Genomic DNA, 19292 nt, shown 5'->3' on the forward strand with positions numbered 1-19292 from the left:
GTATAATAATTATACTGTTGAAATAATATCTATGCAATTACGACTATTACTCTTCCATATAAGGAACCAAGACAAGTGAACTACAAAACTTAATAACAATTTCACTGCAGCAAATCACATTTTGATCAGAGCAATTTTAAAGAGGGAAGAGAAAGGAAAAAATTAATATACTATTATTGCTCTTTAAAAGTTCATAATATAAAACAAGCATATAGATTGGAATTCACTTTTGCTAAACAGAAATTACCAAGAGCAGTGAATTCAGCCAAGAATCAAATGCTACCACAACAGAAAACTTAAGTATATTTAACCAGAAAATATTTCCAATGTACAAAGACACAGTTAACTTTTAAAAAGAAGGAGTATAAGGACCAATCCCTAGAAAATAGCAAACCCATCCCAACAACAATCTTGGGGGTGGAACATGGTTAAACCATTCCAAAAAAACAGGCTTAAAAGTAGAGGAAAAGGGACTTCCCTGGTGGTCCAGTGGTCAAGACTCCACGTTGCCAATGCAGGGGGCCCGGGTTCGATCCCTGGTCAGGGAACTGGATCCCACATGCCGCAACTAAAGATCCTGCATGCCACAACTAAAGATCCTGCATGCCACAACTAAAGATCCCGCATGCCACAACTAAGACCCGGCACAGCCAAATAAATAAATAAATATTAAATAAAAATAAAAGTCTTAAAAAAAAAAAAGTAGCGGAAAAAACAGAATCCTAGAGTTAGTCCACAACCTAGATGTCACTTTCCAATATTTCACCCAAATCAGGACTTTGATCCCTTCAATAAACACTCCCCACCCAGTCCAGCTTCTGACAAACTATAGTCATTATGAAGTTTGTCTTTCTTGATCTAAAATGTTTCTTCCTCTTACTTTCACTCTTCTGATTACTACAAAATTACTGACTACACAATATTAGGAGGCACAGCTTGGACTTCCATCTCCTTCTCAGTTTTTAACCCCTCATCTCCTTTGGCTTCTTCACTGCCTACATTTAAAAAAGAAAAAAATCATGTTGATACCTTCCTCTTTCAAGATTACTCAGGGTAATCTGCACTGGAAGTAGTCTTCTCACTTCCCCTCCACCCCTCTGTGCACTGCAGTCTGGCTTTTGCCCACACTGCTCTACCGGAACTACTCAAGTCAAGACCAATCCAACAGATATGTTCCAGTCCTTATCTCATTTGACCTCTCTGAGGAACATGAAGCATATGAGACTACTAATCATTCACTTCTTTAATATTTGTTTATTTATCTAGGCTGTGGTGGGTCTTAATTGTGGCACATGATCTTCTTAGTTGCGGCATGCGTGCAGGATCTAGTTCCCTGACCAGGGATCGAACCCAGACCCCCTGCATTGGGAGCACGGAGTCTTAACCACTGGACCACCAGGGAAGTCCCAATCACTCACTTCTTAAATCTCTCTTCTCTCTTGACTTGGAAGATGCCAAATCTCTTTTGGTTTTCCTCCTGCCCCTCCGACAACTCCTTCTGTCTCCTTGGCTGGATGCTTCTTTGCCAGTTCCTTCATGTAGGTGAGCCTCTGCATTTTCCCCTCTGCCTCACTTCCCTTTGTGTTCTGAGACAATATCATCCACTTCTAAGGTTTCAGGTACCATCTATATATTAATGGCCTCCAAATTTTCATCTAGAGATGAATTCATAACTTCCTTCAGACCCTTATAGAACAAGGCATGCCCAGAGCATTTTGGAGCAGTATTATGGGGCTAGAGAATAAACTTAGGCTAGTAAGCTCCATTCACATCCCTCAAATTTAAGGCTCAATTCATTCCTTCTCAACATCCACAACCCCTTTCCAGGGTGACAGGTCCTCTGGTTACCCATGACTGATATGATTAAACATCTCTATTTGCCCAGGACAGTCCTAGTTTATGCTTCTTGTCCCAGAGTAATTATTAATGACATTCTTTTCATTTTCGAAATAACACCTGTTTGGTCAATACATTATATAATCACCCTACCTGCCACCATCCTTTCTGATTTTTCATGCACAGCTAGATGAGTCCTCCCCCTACCCCTGAATTCTTTACTTCCTTACCATTAGGATCCCTAGTTCTGTTGCTACGAAACTTCCCTATATCCTCTACCTTCACACAGGAAGGTCACTTCATCTCCTCCTCTTAATAAACCCCTATACACACCCAGATCCCAGGCCAGAGGACAAGTCAATACTATCCTGGTTTCCCAAGGTGATTTGCACATTATTATTATCCCATTTCATCCACTTTTAATGTTATATTATAACCATATTTAAAGTTAACACGACTGACCTTTGAGTCATGCATCTCCATTTACTGAGAACTCTGTCATACAACTCCTATCTTCCTCTGCACACAAGATCTGTTACTCTGGGGGCTTCACTATCCATAAGAAAAATTAATGTCAACACACTAGGATTGAGAGCATTCTGACTTCCTTTCCTTCAGTGACCCCTACTGTGCAGAAGGCCGGCATGGTTTCAATAGCTGGGCATAAGGGCTATGGGGCTAGAAAGACTCAGGTACTTCCTGTGTGCCTTGGGGAAAATTACTTAACCTCACTGAGCCCCAGTTTCCTCATCTGTAAAATGAAGCTCCTAATATGTACCTCACAGGATGGTTGTGAAAAATAAGTATGATAACCTACGGGAAGCATTCAGTATAGTGACTAGTATAGAGTACTCAATAAACAGTAGCTTTTATTAATATTACTATTGTTGTAATTAGCACTATTGATCTTAGCTACTCACCACCATCAGTCATACTTTGGCCCTTATCATCACCTGCAATTGCTCCAACTCCAGAATCTTAAATTTAGGACTCTCACATCACATTTTTCTGTCTCTAGTTCTCCTTCACTTCCATTAATCCTACAGCTTACTCACTGGGATTCTTCATCCTCTTCATTCTCCACATTCATCAGCCCTGTCTTGGCTTTGCTTTCTTCCTTAATCAAGCAGGATACCTAAGGTTCAGCCCTTCAATTGACCACCTCACTACCACCCGCAGTCCCCTGGCTTCACAGCACCCCGGCCCAAGTCCTCCATCATACCTTCCCTTCCAATCCCCTTCCAGGTTCAGCCTATTTGCCTTCTGCTGTGTTATGCGGAGCTGCTGGAGAAAACTGCTTCAGCACTCACAGCTTCTTCCTACATTTGTGACTGCAGGGGTGTTAAACAGTATCAGCAATTAGGTCACTGGTCCCTGGCCAAGGCCGTTTTCCAATCACAACGGTAAGTTTTCTTTTCCCCTCAAAATTACACCGATCCACGCTCTTCCTTCTCAATCTCAGCAGATAACCTTGCTTCACAGAGACGACTGATGCTATCCTGGATACTTATCTATAAATCTGTATCCATATCTACTCCCTATTTCCTTTTCCCTTTTTTAAAGGAATATGCGTCACGGCTTTTCTTCGGGATATTAACCCTTTCACCTGTGCTCCTGTTGCCGATCCTTCCACTTCCTCTGAGATTATGTCTAATTACCTTCCTTCTCTTGTGACTTCAATTTTCTCACCTCTTCAATGGCCCCCTTCCTTCAGTCCACTGAAGTATCCTTATCTCTTCCATTTTTAAAGAAAAACAAACCTTCCCTGATCACACCTCCCCACTCAAGCTTCTATCCACTGTCCTCCCTTCTTTACCAAAGTATTTGAAAGAATATATTTACTGAATGAAGACTTTTAAAATTTGGTTCAGACTTCTCTCCTGAGCTCCAGACCTACATATGTTAAAATTTTTAATTCTATGTGACTCATTCCAGATGCAGTTCCAAGAAAGAAAACAGCTACTTCCACCAAACTGATGTGAACTGATGAATTTCACGTCTCCCCATCTACTCCTCCACTTCTTTATTTATTTTTATGAATTTATTTATTGATTTATTTATTTTTGGCTGTGTTGGGTCTTTGTTGCTGCGCACGGACTTTCTCCAGTCGCGGCGAGCGGGGGCTACTCTTCATTGTGGTGCACGGGCTTCTCACTGCGGTGGCTTCTCTTGTTGCGGAGCATGGGCTCTAGGCATGCGGGCTTCAGTAGTTGTGGCACACAGGCTCAGTAGTTGTGGTGCACGGGCTTAGTTGCTCTGTGGCACGTGGGACCTTCTCGGACCAGGGCTAAAACCCAGGTCCCCTGCATTGGCAGGCGGATTCTTAACCACTGCACCACCAGGGAAGCCCCATTTGTATTTTTAGAATTAAGATCAATTACCAGCATCACCATTCCCTCAGACAATCTAGAATCCTTAAAGCCCACTTTGATTCCTCCCTCAACTTTCCCCCATATCTAAGCAAGTCCTTTCTAAAATCTCCCATATCTGTCCCTTTTGTGTCTCCCCAGGACTCTTACTGTTGAGGCCCTCCTCACCTAACAGTACTTCACAGGGGGGATGACGTGAGGGTTAAATAAGATGATAAATGGGAATGCACTCTGTAAGATGTGAGGTGCTTACAAAGATTATTTAATATTATTATATCTTTGGCAAAGTGAGCATGACGTTAGTGTCATATGACGTGTTCTTTAAAAACCAACTCTGCATCTTAGTAATGAGTTCTTCTTTTTCTAATCACAAAGCATCTGTTTGGCAATCTGGTCTACAAGTTTTCTAGGAATCAGTCAGTGTCAAGATGTTTAATGTATAGCTTCTGGGCTTCACCTCCCCACACATTTTTTAATTTAAAATATGCAATTCTTCAGGTTTCTGGCAAAAATCTTCTATTCTCTTTACTTTTTAAAGACAAGTGGCAGTAGCTGTAGAAGTATGTGTAGTACTCCACCTTATCATTCATCTATTTCTTCCACTCTTCTCAAATGGCTAGAAGTTCTCTTATTTCCTGGTCTATCTTGAGTTTCAACTTCAAAGAATTGCATTTGAATGGAATAATGACTAGTCCTTTGGAAAATTCTTTGATTCCTTTCTTGGCTAATTAAAATGGTTACACTTTAAGCATTACTCTTTCATATTATTGGATACGATTTTTCTTTGTTTTTGTTTTCCTCTTTCCAGAAGTTAGATTTGGAGAGCATTCAAAATTTCCAAATATCTCAATTACTGTAAAACAAAGTCAGGAGAATTAAGAGGCACAGGACAAACACTGCTGAGAAGCAATAGCAAAAGAAAGTAGTATCAAAGAGAATATAGCATCCCTATCAACTCTAAGATTGGTTTATAACTATTTATCTAACAGATTTTTATATACTTTCATGACACATTTAGGTTACAACTCCATTTAAAAATATTAGCATATTACCTGGTTTCTTAAAATGTAAGGGGCAGCCTTAAATTCTAAGAGCATGATATATTTTTCATACAAGTTTTACAGGTCAAATTCTATTGCTCCAAATACTGCATAATTTGATGAAAAAGATCTCCATTTAACATGTGATGGCCCATTTCTTTCAAGCCATCTTTAATGAAACAGAAGAATTAGGATAATCCCTGTATATTACTGACTATTAGTAAAGTACTAAAAATATAGGTCACTACCATTGTAATTTTGCAAATGGCCAAGTGAAGCCACATTTAATAACAAGATTTCTGAGGCTTAAAAAAAAGTTCTTGAACTTAAGCCAGGCGTCTAAATATAATTGAGAAAAAGATTAATCAGATGACGGTGTTCAAGTTAGATACAACACTCTGAAATTCTGGATTATATGGCTTTCTCTGCAAATGAAACTAACAAACAGATGCTCTAAGTGCAAGCAAATAAAAGCAAAGCTACATTTGGTGAAAAAAATGATTAGGCTGGTCCAAATGGCTAAAAAGAAAATGAGCATGAGAAAAAGTTGGGAGTTCATGGTTGAAAATATTAAACCCCTGTTATAGTCAGGATAACATAAAAAGTGTCTTAAATACAAAGTCACTAGTGTCTACTACTAATCTCCACTTGGAGTCTAATTTCATTATTTTCTAACCAACTCCTAACCTCCCCACCAAACTGCTCCTCTCATAAACCTCATCTCGGTATACGTCTACTCCATCTTTCTACTTGCTCAGGACAAAAATTTTGGTGTCCTTTAAGACTCCTGTTGACCCTACCCTCAATTTGTCCAGAAATCAACCACTCCACCAATTCCTCTCTGGTCCCAGGTACATCCTCTCTGGCCTGGATTACGGCAAGCGTCCTGGAATTGATATCCCTGCTTCTGCCCAACCCCTCACCCTACCCCAGACAAAATCTATTCTGCATCCAGCCACCAGAGTGACCCTTTTAAAAGGCAAGTCTGATTATATCCCTTCTCTATTCAGAAGTGTGAGCCCCCTTCTCACTCAGAGTGGAAGGCCAAGTCCTTACACAATCTGATTCCCCATTCCCACTTACCGCTCTCCTTCATTTCTGCGACTCTTACTTTGCTCACTCCACCACAGCCAAATCAGCCTCTCTGCTGTCCTCAAACGTACCCAGTCCACTCCTGCCTCTAAACTTTTTGCAAGTGCCTTTCTTTCTGCTTGAACACTCTTCCCTCAGAGAGGTGCATGGATTACCCTCTCACTTCCCTTTGGTCTTGGGCTCAAATGTCATCTTCCCTAGCTACCTCTAGTTAAAACTGCAAGTCACGGGGGCTTCCCTGGTGGCGCAGTGGTTGAGAGTCTGCCTGCCAATGCAGGGGACACGGGCTTGTGCCCCGGTCCGGGAGGATCCCACATGCCGCGGAGCGGCTGGTCCCGTGAGCCATGGCCGCTGAGCCTGTGCGTCCGGAGCCTGTGCTCCGCAGCGGGAGAGGCCACAGCAGTGAGAGGCCCGCGTACCGCAAAAAAAAAAAACAGAAAAACAAAAAGCTGTAAGTCTCACAGAGGACAGATTTGTGGTTGCCAAGGCGGAGGGCATGGAGTGGGAGTTTGGGATTAGCAGATGTAAGCTATTATATGGAATGGATAAACAACAAGGTCCTACTGTAGAGCACAAAGAAGTACATTCAGTATCCTATGATAAACCACAATGGAACAGAATATTTTAAAAAAAGAATGTGTGTGTGTATATATATATATGTATATATATATAAATAACTGAATCACTTTGCTGTATAGCAGAAATTAATATACAACATTGTAAATCAACTATCAAAATATACTTCAATAAAATAAAACTGCAAGTCTCTCCGTCTTCCCTGCTTTTTCTCCATAGTCCTTAACACCATCTGACATAGCACATATTTTGTTTATCATCTGCGATTCCCCACTAATGTAAGCTCCGTGTAGGAGGGGATATTTATGTCTAGGAAACTGTCTTGTACACCGTAGGTGCTCAAAAAATATTTACTATATTCATATACAATTTTATAGTTTACAAATTGTTTTCATGTAAATTAAATAATATAGTAACTCATTTTCTCCTTATGCTCCCCCCTTTTCCAAATTCTCCAATCTTTGCAGTAATATGGATGACAACAAAGAGGTATCAGAAAAGAAAAGTTGCTGGCTACTTGCAAAGCTCTTTAAAACAGATCCCCCGTATTAATTAACTACATTTATAAAATGAAAGCTCAGAGTCAACATCTTTATTAGCATAAGGTTCCTGGGTATGGAAGTTTAAAGTAACAGAGGAGAATAGCCAAGGATCACCAGGAAGACAAGCCCAATTCAGTTTGTCCTATCAGTCTGCTCAACAAACCCTAAGGAAAGTGCAGGCTGAATTCAATATTCGAGGAAACACTGGTCTGAATTCAACACCGATGTATTCAACACGAGATTCAACTCCCTTAAAATGTTCTATCTGCTTGAAGCTACCTCATCAACTACTAAGTGCTGTCACTGGGTGTGTATGGTCTGCTGAGCATATAGGGAATGTTTTGTTTTGTTTAACCTGGTAAGACTCAGAGCTAAGAAGCGTTTTATAAAGCCCCTGAGCTTACCCACTCCGCCACTAAGCAACCCGTTGGCCTCCACACTGTGGTGCCGGGGTCTCCCTGGGTTATTTCCCGTACAGTTTAATCCCACCAGAGGCCAACGGGCATCTCAGCCAAGGCTCCAATGATGCCCGGGACAGACGGCAGATGTCTCAGAGGATCCTCTGGAGAGTCTCTCGCCCGGGCAAGGGGTGTTACAGGCAGGAGAAAAGCAGCGGACCAAGGCGCACGGGGGAGATGACAGGTGGGCGAGCAACCGCCGGGCAAGATCGTTAAGAGCGACCCGCAGGGTGGTGGCGCGGAAACTGTCAACTCCAGCCGTCAACCTGCCAGTGTGGGCCCGGCCGGGGTGCAGGTTGTGCCGCGGCACAGGATAATAAATACAATCAAGATCGCAGCAAATCGCCGCCAGCCTGCTTGACCTCCGCCCTCCAAGCGCCAGGAAATAAAGTTAGTGGCTGGTGGGCGCGCGCCCACCGCAAAGGTCCGGAGAGGCCGGGCAGTGCTCCTGCCCGCGGCTCACCTGCTGTCAGAGGCGGCCCGGGCACGGCAGGGAGACGTCCCGGAGCCGGATAGAAACCCCGGGCCGGCGCGTCGGGCCGAGTACCCCGCGCCCTCAGCCCGGCCGCCGCGACCCCCATCCCGGGCTGACTGCTACCCGCCCCCCGCGCCAACCGCCTTCCGTCCAGGCCACCTATTGGGTCCGGGACCCCTAGCCCTCTGCCGGCGTCGCCGGGCCCAGGGGCCGCCTTTACCTGCTCTCTGGCTGCCGTCGCCGCCGCACGCTCCGCCTCACCGGGAAAATCCCGAGTCGTAGCCGCTGTCCCTGCCACCGCCGCCGCAAACTCCCCACCCCCGCCCCCTCAGGTAACCCAGGAAACCGGGAACACCACCCCCTCCCTCCCCCCGTCCGGCCCCAGACCCGCTCTCCTGCGCCTGCGCACTTGCCCGCCGGATGCGTCCCGAGCCCCGCCCCTCGCCGGTAGGGCAGCGCCAGCGTCTCAGGCGTGACACGTAGAGCACGGGAGCCAATGAAGAAGGGAGGAGGGCGGGCCGAGCCACTGGGCTGGGGCCGCGGGGTTCCTCCCCGCGCGGGGGAGGCTCTCCTGGTTCTCACTCTCCAAGGGGCTCGCGAGGTGGCTGCGTCGCCCCCTAGGGTGAGCCTGCACAGCTTGAAAAGCACCAAACACATGCGCAGCGTCCTCTCTCTCTGTTCAACACCGACTGTCATCCCGTTCCCCTTGTGTGGCTCCGGAGGATGGGGGTAGAAGAAATACGGGAAGGGGTCGCGAGAGGGAGAAAGGGTTACCCGCGAGGAACCCTGCCCTTCCTTTGGGGCTGGAAAAAAAACAGTTTACAAAGGTTACTGTAGGCTTCTTACAAAACCGGAAAGAGGTTTACGAAGCTACCCTAGAATTAATTCAGCGCAAAGGTGTATGTTTCAACTTAGCCCTTTTAAAACACAGTTGTAGGCAGCGTGGGCTGTCAACGTTGTATGTCTTATAACAGCAATGCCTCCAGAGGGCGGGAACCCTAGGTTACCTATAAGGATGTTTTAGCTGCATCTTTGACTGTCAGGTCCAGCACACGGCTGACAGACTTCTGATGCCGGCAGTTTGGCATTTTAGCGGACACCCCTCGTCACCACCCAGTCACTGAGGCTGGCCTTGCGGTGGAATGTCAAAAGTATTGGGAAAGCGCTTGGGCTTTGAGGTCTGAGGGTCGGGGGTTCAAGTCCTACCTAATACAAAGTACAGCTGACCACTGAACAAGAGGGAAGTTGTTAGGGGCACTGACCCCCTGCTAGTTAAAAATCCTGTATATGGCTTTATAATCAGCCTTCCACCTAATGGATTCAACCAACCTCAGATGGTGTAGTACTGTAAAACAGATTTAGTGAAAAAATTTTGTGTGGACCCGTGCTGTTCATACCTGTTGTTCAAGGGTCAGCTGTATAAGCAATGGTTTACTATTGACAGGAGCTGCTTTAGAATCAAAAACTCCAGTAATTTTTGCATAGGAGTCAAGAAATAGAAATAATTCAGGATATTATATCCTAAGGCTGTATACCAAATGCAACGTCCATCTGCCCCAACGACAAACCAAGTAAATAGGTGCCCAGTGATGTGGTTTGAAGGGGCTCTCCGGGAAGATCCTGTACTTTAAAATATCTCCCCACTGACATCTGAAGTGCAACTATTAGCAATTCATACGTTTGTGCAGAGGTCGCACACTTCCTACAGCAATCTTGTAAAACTGGAATACTCCAGGGATGGGCAACACACATCCCCAGCAAGTTAGTGAAAGAGATGTTATTCACTTAACAAATATGTAATGGGCACCTACTATGTGCTGGTTACTGTGTGCTAAGTGCCCGAGATGCTTTGGGGAATTTCCCTGAACTCAGAGGAAGCCAAACTTGACATATTTCACAGTTTTACCTATAACCAAACCTACTCTTGTTTATACATCAACTGTCACACACTAATCTCAAAAACACCTCTTTTTTTTCTTTAATGGAAAAAATAAGCCATAGAAGTGTTAAGTAACAAGCCGGTTTCTGTTTCTCTTGAATGGAAGATAATAGATGGTCATGATTTTGTTAAAGAAAACGAAACAAACTTTATACGACAATGGTACACAACCAGCCCTCAAAGTACTATTTTTTGTAAAAGGCACAGAGTAATGTCTTTTGTGACTATCTTTTCTCTTCATATCTGAGTTACAAAGTATTTTAACCAAGCTACCATAGTATTGGCTCTGTGCAAGAGTATCTCAAAACGTAGATATTAAGTATACACATTAGATAAAACTTAGTTTAAAATATTTCAAATGAACACACAAAATAATGTGTAATCAAGCGCATGCAATAGAAGAAAGAATAAAGAAAAGTAATAAGAGATCTGGAAGGAAGCCCTACTTATGTATTTATCACATACTGGAAAACTTTGTAAGTGGGCAATTCTCCAGATAATTTGACTCTAAAATTAGAAACTAAAAGGAGATTCTAAAATCAAGGTTTTAAAAGGTGCAGTTAATGTATATGTGCATCATTTCACACTGAATTCACCAAAATATGTTAAAATACTTATTTTGTGACTACATGCATATGTAAATCAGACCATGTCACACCTCTGCTCAAAACCCTGCAATGGCTTCCCCTTTCAGGTAAAACCAAAGTCCTTACAATGGGTTGCAGAACTCTGCACCGTCCAGCTCCTCACAACTTCATCTCTTCCTACTCTGCCATCCCGAAGGCACACTGGCGTCTTTACTGTTTACCAAACATTCCAGATACATTCCTGTCCTAAGGCCTTTGCACTGGCTGTTGCCTTTGCTTGCAATGCGTTTTCTCCAGATAGCCACGTAGAGAACCGCTTTACCTCCTTCCTGTCTTTGCTCAAATTTCATCTTCTCAATGAAGTTTACCTGAACACTGCCCTTAAACCTGAACAAGATGGGACTCTGCCCTAGGCCCCATACTTAAGTCTCCCTCATGTCACAAATGCCATCTGTTACGAGTGCAATTGATTCCCACTCCCTTGACCACATTCATATGTTGAAGCGCTAACCCATACAAGACTCTGGAGACAGAGCCTTAAAGGAGGTAATCAGCCTTTTAATTAAGGTTAAAAGAGGTCATAAGGGGGTGGGGAGCTCATCCAATAGGACTAGTGTCTTTATGAGAAGGGGAAGAGTCACCAGAGCTTTCCACACTTGCACAGACGAAGGGCCATGTGAGGACACAGTGAGACTATGGCTGTCTGCAAACCAGGAAGAAAGGTCTCACCAGAAACCAGCCCCACTGGTACCTTGATCTGGGACTCCCAGCCACAAGAACAATGAGAAAATAAATTTCTGTTGTTTAAGCCACCTAGGCTGTAGTATTTTGTTATGGCAACCCTAGCAGTCTAGCATACCCGCCAAAGAACATACGGGTTTTCTGTCAGCTTGGGGTCTGGTGCCGAAGTCTACACTGTGTGATCCTAAACATCATCTTTCTCATTGAACCTATCAGCTTCAAACATTCATATTTTAGCCATTTATTATGTTTATTTTTATTGTCTCCTGCATTTAGACTATAAGCTCCATGAAGGCAGCAACACTTGCTCTGTTTATGATGTATCCCATGTGCCAGAACAGTACCTGGCACATAGTAAGCACTCAGTAAATATTTTTCGAATGAATGGTTTAATTAAGAAGATTTTGTTCAAATTCAAGTAAATATCCAAAGAATAAGTTATTCATACTTTGAGATGAAGTTTGACAACTCTAATGCCTACTGCACTGCACTGGCATAGAAATGGATTTGTAAAGAAGTGGTAGAGGGGATGCAGGGCTGTCATTTCAGGAACAGTAACATGGTCAAAATTATGCAGATGGTCCACCTTTGCCTACAGACCAAGTAATTGCTACATTAAAAAATTATAGTTGTAGGGCTTCCCTGGTGGCGCAGTGGTTGAGAGTCCACCTGCCGATGCAGGGGACACGGGTTCGTGCCCCAGTCAGCGAAGATCCCACGTGCCGCGGAGCGGCTGGGCCCGTGAGCCATGGCCGCTGAGCCTGCGCGTCCAGAGCCTGTGCTCCGCAACGGGAGAGGCCACAACAGTGAGAGGCCCGCGTACCGCAAAAAAAAAAAAAAGAAAAAAAAATTATAGTTGTATAAATTTAGTTTGGGAGTGCTTTACTTTATTAGGATGTATATGGATCTTTTAAAAACATGCTTTTTAATAGGTACCTTGAAACTTTATTGAAGAAGTCAATTCATAATTAATGTCTCCACTAGGTTACAAGTAACATCCACTCTTTTTTGCAAAGCTTATCAGAGTAGGTTTTGTTTGTTTGTTTGTTTGTTTGTTTTTTACCGTACGCGGGCCTCTCACCGCTGTGGCCTCTCCCATTGCGGAGCACAGGCTCCGGACGCGCTGGCTCAGCGGCCATGGCTCACGGGCCCAGCCGCCCCGCGGCATGTGGGATTCTCCCGGACCGGGTCACAAACTCTTGTCTCCTGCATCGGCAGGCGGACTCTCAACCACTGCACCACTGGGGAAGCCCGAGAGTAGGTTTTAATAAGATTCTTTTATGTACTTTTCTCTACTAAATCACTGATAACATTTTAAATCCCCCAAAATACGTATACTTTACTTTAAAACTCTTATGACATTGCATTAAAAGACTGGTAAACAGCAAAAAAAAAATTTGTGGGAAGATCTTTTCAACCAGCTAAAAGCGTTAAAACAACCCAGATATTCCCTTCTTTGCTGTGGAAAGTTCATACTGAGTGTGTCTTAGTGTCCTACATTCTCGCTTGCCATTTCTTATTTTTATAGTTGATATTTGTCTGTCTTAATTCCCTATATATTCCTGTGGTAAACAAGTTTCTGATTAACTTTGAGCTATGAGCTGCATGAGCTGTTTATTTTGGAAGAGAACACTAAGTCTATCCTATACAACAGACAGGCTAAGAAGTGGAAGGAAATTAAGAAATGTTATCATAAGAAATGCATGTTTGCTATCCATTCCTGTTTAAAAGCCAAGAGCCCAGGGGATCAGAGCAGATTAAAAATTCATAAGAACACTCTAAATCTCATGGTAGCTCATTCAGAAGACCAGAAAAACAAAGAAACAGTTCACGGTATCAGCAAGTTCACAGAACACAATATTACTTGATCAGTTCAAAGCAAGAGTTGGAAAGGGTCAGTCAGGTTCAAAGTAAGGAACAGGTAAAGATTTTATACATATATGTGTGTGTGTGTGTGTGTGTGTGTGTGTGTGTGTGTGTGTTTCACTGCCTACTCAAAGAAACCTGTGCTACATAAGAATATTCTTAATGTACATTTTCTCTATAATTTCATACATGCCACTAGTTTGGACCACTTCAGAAAATGTCTCTGATTCTACCTAACACCACAAACGGAATCCACTAGTGAGATTGTAACACTGATGCCTTATTTCAGGCCTTCATTCAATTACTGATTCTTTTCTGTGTACTTGCAATGTTTGAGGCTTTGGGATATAGAGGTAGATAAAAGACATTCTATTATGGAGAACAGTATGGAGGTTCCTTAAAAAACTAAAAATAGAGTTACCATATGATCCAGCAATCCCACTCCTGGACATATATCCAGTGAAAACTATAATTTGAAAAGATACATGCACCCCAATGTTCATAGCAGCACTATTTACAATAGCCAAGAAATGGAAGCAACCTAAATGTCTATCGACAGATAAATGGATAAAGAAGATGTGGTACATATACATACAATGGAATAATAGCTGTAAAAAAGAATGAAATAATGCCATCTGCAGCAACAAAGACGGACCTAGGGATTACCATATTCAGTGAAGTAAGTCAGAGAAAGACAAATATATAATATCAATTATATGTGGAATCTAAAAAAATGATACTTATTTACAAAACAGAAATGGACTCACAGACACAGAAAACAAACTTGTGGTTACCAAAGGGGTAGCAGGAGGGTGAGGGGGGAGATAAATTAGGAGTTTGGGATTAACAGATACACACTACTGTATATAAAATAGGTAAACAACAAGGACCTACTGTATAGCATGGGGAACTATACTCAGTATCTTGTAATAACCTATAATGGAAAAGAATCTGAAAAAGAATATACAAATATATGAATCACTTTGCTGTACACTTGAAACTAACACAATATTGTAAATTAACTTTAATTTTTTAAAAAAGACATTCTAGGACTATTGGGAGCTCCAGACAAGTAAACAAGCAATTACAGTGGATGGTGATGAAGGTTATGACAGTGTCACGCACAGGGATCCCTGAGGCACTGTGGAGGGACGTCCAACCCCACCTCTGGGATCAGAAAAGACATCTTGGAAAAGCTGACTCTAGACGTCAGACTTAAAAGCCTCAGCAGGCTTCAGGCAGGCCAATTTTTCCTAACTGCTTTTAGTGCCCCCAATCTAGGACAAAATTTTTAAAATGAGCTCAATGTAGTGAGTTTTTCCGCAAAGCTGAGTTTATTCAATTCAAAAGATTGTCCTCTAGTATTCCGAAACTATGCCCTTCCTACTTTTTGGGAACTTAAATCACCTTTCTTTATGATATGGCAAGCAGAGCCATGCATATGTTTAATGGCCTTTCTTGACCAATTAAATGGCAATAAAAAGTTGGCGAGCTGATTGGTCCCTGAAAGAGTTTATTGTTTTGCTCTTTATTTTTACTTTTTGGCAGCAGTCTATTAAATCCATGTGTCCAGAAACCAGGCTGGGTCAGCAGGGAGTTCTCGGCCCATATGCTCCTCCTCAGACCAGCAGCACCAGCATGTGAGAAATGCAGAATCTCAGGCCGCGCCCCAGACTCAGAGTCACACCTGGCATTTCAACGAGATACTCAGGTGATTTCTATGCACATTAAAGTTTAAGAAGCACTATTTTAGGAGGGGGAAGAGCATGTGTAAAAACTGGTGAGAGAGCAGACGTAGAGAACAGACTTGTGGCTGCCGAGTTGGGCAGGAGATGGAGTGGGAGTTTGGGGTTAGCAGATGCAAACTATTACATATAGACTGCATAAACAACAAGGTGCTACTGTACAGCACAGGGAACCATATTCAATACCCTGAGATAATCCATAATGGAGGGCTTCCCTGGTGGCGCAGTGGTTGAGAGTCCACCTGCCGATGCAGGGGACACGGGTTCGTGCCCCGGTCCGGGAAGATCCCACATGCCGCGGAGCAGCTGGGCCCGTGAGCCATGGCCGCTGAGCCTGCGCGTCCGGAGCCTGTGCTCCGCAGCGGGAGAGGCCACAACAGTGAGCGGCCCGCGTAACGGGAAAAAAAAAAAAAAAAGTATGCATTATCTCTTTTATCAGCTAATAGGGAAAGAATATCCCCAGTGAGTGTGACAGACAAGCCAGCACACAATCGAATACAGTAGTCTTCCCCATGTTCCTTAACTCCCAGTGCCTATCGTTATTTTTGTAATTTGTTTGTCTTCTCAAATATACTTTGAGTTCAATAAGTTGTGAGGACTGCATTTTAGCATTCTGTATTCCCAAGTGCCTGAGACAGTAGCTGCTCAATAATTTTTTTTTAATAAATGAGGAGGAAGAATACAGGAGCTGAAAGAATTCTCCATGACCTGTGGTCTCATGGTCAATAGTTGTTAGAGGTTATATATCTTTTATACTTTGGGAGATTTTATTTAAATCCTGACTTTTGTGCCCGGAATATCAGAATATTTCATATCTATGTGCATTCTGATGTGGCATCCTGATAGTAAAGTGCTATTTTATGAATGGATAAAGAAGATGTGGTATATATATACAATGGAATATTACTCAGCCATAAAAAAGAATGAAATAATGTCATTTGCAGCAGCATGGATGGACCTAGAGATGATCATACTAAGTGAAGTAAGTCAGGCAGAGAAAGATGAATACCATATGATATGTGGAATCTGAAATATGACACAAATGAACTTATCTATAAAACAAAAACAGAATCACAGACATAGAGAATAGACTTGTGGTTGCCAAGGGGGAAGGAGGGGAGGGGAGGGATGGATTGGGAGTTTGGAGTTAGCAGATGCAAACTATGATATATAGAATGGATAGGTCTTACTGTATAGACCAGGGAACTATATTCAATATTCTGTAAGAAACCGTAATGGAAAGGAATATGAAAAAGAATATATATATATATTACTGAATCACTTTGCTGTGCAGCAGAAATTAACACAACATTGTAAATCACCTTCATTAAAATAAATTAAAAAAAATAAAGCGCTATTTTATGCAACGAGAAATCAGACTTGTAAAAATTACATAATCATTTCCCCAGTTCACAATGTAAACTAATTTGAGAGGCATAGGCCTGTCATATATTTGGAATCAGAACTGAATATTAATGTAGTGTGACCCCATCTTCAGCCTAAGCTATATAGCCTAAGCTCTATTCAGCCTAAGCTATATATAGCCTAAGCTATATATTTCAGCCTAAGCTATATAGTGGGAGTTGTAGGGGTCTCGGTGGGGCTGTCCAGGAATAGCCCACATGAGTGAGTGACAAGTATTCTGGGGAAGCTCTCGTTCTAAGTTTCTCTGGTACACAAGCTCATCTAATAAGAAAACTTGGGCCGCAGAAGGGAAGGGATGAATGTATGTACAGTATGGTGTCTGGTATCCAAATTTGATCCTCACCAGCATCTGAGATATTTCTAAGTCCTGAGCTTTCAAAGATATTTCAAAGGGATCTGAGATGAAAAACTGAAAGGCCTGTTTTCACTAAAATGTCTGCAGAATCCCTGGTCCCAGGCAGCTCTGCCTTTAAGATCCGTGCAAGCAAGCAGTCACACCAGAGAAAAGAGAACAGCTCTACTGTGCCACGGGGAGGGGCCTGCAGTGCGCCAGCCACAGCAGAGGGAGGGCACTCATTTCCTTAGCTGTTTGCCCAGAGCCTTGGCTTGAAGCAAAAACCCTTCTCCCTGCCCAGCTTGTGCTGACATTAGAGCAATGCGGGAAATGAAGGACTCCACGGGAACACAGAATTCACTTTGTAAACAGCTGGCTTGTGGTCAGCTTCTGCCTTTTTCAAGCAGCTACTCTGTGAGTCAAGTTCTGAGACAGTTGTATCACCTAGTAGTAGAGATGCAGCCCAGGCATGCTATCTTATTGAAAATAAAATATAGACTCTATTTGGAAGTGTAACAATATCCAACCTGTAAAAAGTAATCTGAGGGCTTCCCTGGTGGCGCAGTGGTTGAGAGTCCGCCTGCTGATGCAGGGGACACGGGTTCGTGCCCCGGTCCAGGAAGATCCCACATGCCGCCCAGCGGCTGGGCCCGTGAGCCATGGCCGCTGAGCCTGCACGTCCAGAGCCTGTGCTCCGCAACAGGAGAGGCCACAACAGTGAGAGGCCCGCGTACCAAAAAAAAAAACAAAAAAAAAAGTAATCTGAAACACACAGTAATATTGGGAAAAATGCAGACGTTATGTTGGAAAATCAATCACTGAAATATAAAATGAAGAAGACAGGGTGGGAACTTCCCTGGCGGTCCAGGGGTCAGGACTTGGCACTTTCACTGCTGAGGGCCCAGGTTTGATCACTGGTTGGGGAACTAACATCCCGCAAGCCACGTGGCGCAGGGGAAAAAAATTCTAAAAATCTGAGCAATACAAGTAAGACATTTTTAAGCACCTTTGTGAACTGTAAAGGACCTTAAATAAGCAAGGTATTTAAAAACATCTGGGTCTATTTAATAACATAGTCTTCTGGATTTTCATCCATATTTTTTAAAAGATCATGTCACTTCCCATGGGTCACTATGGTAGAGTAGTTTAGTCAGCAAAGCCTCAAGGCAGTCACATCAAGCAGTCACACCCAGGAGCAAGTGAGCTCAAGCCTTGAGCTGCATAAAGACTCCCGGCCACGAGACAGTCTTGCCAAAATGCAGTGCCTCCCTGGGCAAGGGGAAAGCTGCTTTGTGGCAAGTGGCTCTGGCTCTCTGGGTGGTCTTTGTGGCCGGGGTACAAGTTGCCATTTGACTCAGATTCTCCTGAATTCGATGTGATTTCTGGAATATACTCCCCTATTCTATCCCACTCTCCCTCCCCCACCCAACATCCCTAAGAATCAGATACCAGCCACCTGAAAGAAAAGGAATGATTTTAGACTGCACGAGTTTCTTCTCCAGACCTTAAAAGCATCAACCAAGAATGTGAGGTCACCAAATCAAAGGCATAAATGGCCAGGAAATGTACTATAAAGCACTGTCACAGGACCACTCGCCCCTCAGGATAACCTCTCCTGACTTTTGTCCTGCCCAACCTATAGCACCATTTCTGGAAGTCAGCTGCTGACTGATAATTAGGTCTAATAGAGAGCGAGAGTTTCCTGACGGGATGCAGGCAACACTGTGTTTGCTGGCAGCTGTGCCTTTGCTAATTGTTGGAAACCTGGCTTTTGACCCTATGCTCGCTCTCCACCACCACACCCAACTCAGGCAATTTAGCGAAGCCAGCTCCTCACACGCTGAAGGCAGCTCTCAGGTAAGTATCCTACCTACCACCATGGCTGATTCTCTCTCTCTCTCTCTCTCTCTCTCTCTCTCTCTCTCCCCCCCTCCCTCCCTCCCTCCCTCTCTCTCTCTCTCTCTCTCTCTCTCTCTCTCTCTCTCCCCCCCTCCCTCCCTCCCTCTCTCTCTCTCTCTCTCTCTCTCCCTCCCTCCCTCTCTCCCTCCCTCTCTCTCTCTCTCTCTCTCTCTCTCCCTCCCTCTCTCTCTCTCTCTCTCTCTCTCTCTCTCTCTCTCTCTCTCCCCCTCCCTCCCTCCCTCTCTCTCTCTCTCTCTCTCTCTCTCCCCCTCCCTCCCTCCCTCTCTCTCTCTCTCTCTCTCTCCCTCCCTCCCTCCCTCCCTCCCTCCCTCCCTCCCTCCCTCCCTCCCTCCCTCCCTCTCTCTCTC

The 19292-nt window shown here is 43.7% G+C and overlaps 1 protein-coding gene across 1 annotated transcript in view; it reads right to left on the reverse strand.

The window, feature by feature from the left end:
- LYST (lysosomal trafficking regulator) overlaps positions 1–8702 on the reverse strand; it is a 176772-nt gene extending 168070 nt beyond the window's left edge. Inside the window, exon 1 of the mRNA XM_082674283.1 lies at positions 8609–8702. The gene's annotated coding sequence lies outside the window, so the exon portion shown is untranslated. The remainder of the gene's footprint in view (positions 1–8608) is intronic.
- Positions 8703–19292: the final 10590 nt, after the last annotated feature.

The sequence above is a fragment of the Grampus griseus genome (assembly GCF_964374135.1).
Source record: "Grampus griseus genome assembly, chromosome: 16".
Classification (NCBI taxonomy): domain Eukaryota; kingdom Metazoa; phylum Chordata; class Mammalia; order Artiodactyla; family Delphinidae; genus Grampus; species Grampus griseus.